Source organism: Penaeus monodon, chromosome 34 (genome assembly GCF_015228065.2).
Source record: "Penaeus monodon isolate SGIC_2016 chromosome 34, NSTDA_Pmon_1, whole genome shotgun sequence".
Classification (NCBI taxonomy): Eukaryota; Metazoa; Arthropoda; class Malacostraca; order Decapoda; family Penaeidae; genus Penaeus; species Penaeus monodon.
This window is the reverse complement of record NC_051419.1, coordinates 29,682,727-29,683,468: the sequence shown is the minus strand read 5'-3', so window position 1 is coordinate 29,683,468 and position 742 is coordinate 29,682,727. Positions and strand designations below refer to the sequence as shown.

At 36.7% G+C, this 742-nt stretch overlaps 1 protein-coding gene and 1 pseudogene across 1 annotated transcript in view; one reads left to right on the top strand and one right to left on the bottom strand.

Annotated features, from left to right (window-relative positions):
- The window catches only part of LOC119594695, a 3,280-nt pseudogene extending 3,025 nt beyond the window's left edge, over positions 1–255 (bottom strand).
- The window catches only part of LOC119594694, a gene marked incomplete in the record, with an annotated part of 31,200 nt that overhangs the window by 5,261 nt on the left and 25,197 nt on the right, over positions 1–742 (top strand).

Here is a 742-nt window from a genome sequence, read left to right as displayed (position 1 = left end):
TACAACATTGCGGGACTGGATATGAAGAGAGCTCGACTTTGTTGGGCGAACAGATCACAAGTTTGAAAAATGTTACATTAATCATCTTCAGCTTTGATATGACTTCAGATTCTGCACTAACAGTATTTCAAGATTTCGATGAATAAGAAAAGGAGAAAAAAAATATATGCAATGTCATTATATTTTACGCACATTTCTTCGTTATTTATCTCACCTGCTCGGTCTAAAAAGGCGTCCGAATCCTGTGGTTAACATCTCGTGATATCGATAGAAAAATACTTTTTTAATAATCATATATTCAAATGAATATATGAATATTTATTACCAATTTCCTGGTCAAAATTCTAACGTAAGAAATATAAATGACAGAAATCTGACTCATTCAGAAATCTGAGAATGTGCAATACGTAAATAGTAATGTCTATTAATAACGAAAGGCTATAGTTAAATGCCAAACAAAAGGTAGAGCTGCATAGTCGACACTCCTGTTTTACTGTAAAAATTACGACTATGAACGGAAAACACCAAATAAGCTCAGATGAAGACATGACGGGTCCCTCCTGGCTGACAGGGAACATTCGGACGAGTTGGCGGGAATATGGGGTAGGAGCCAGGGGGGGGGGGGGTGATGAGAGGAGATAGTTCGTAATAGTAATAGTAATAATAATTACCATCTCAGTATTGACTTCTTCAATTTTATTATATTCAGCTAAGGTGGACAGGTGGGGCATAGAGAAGGGAG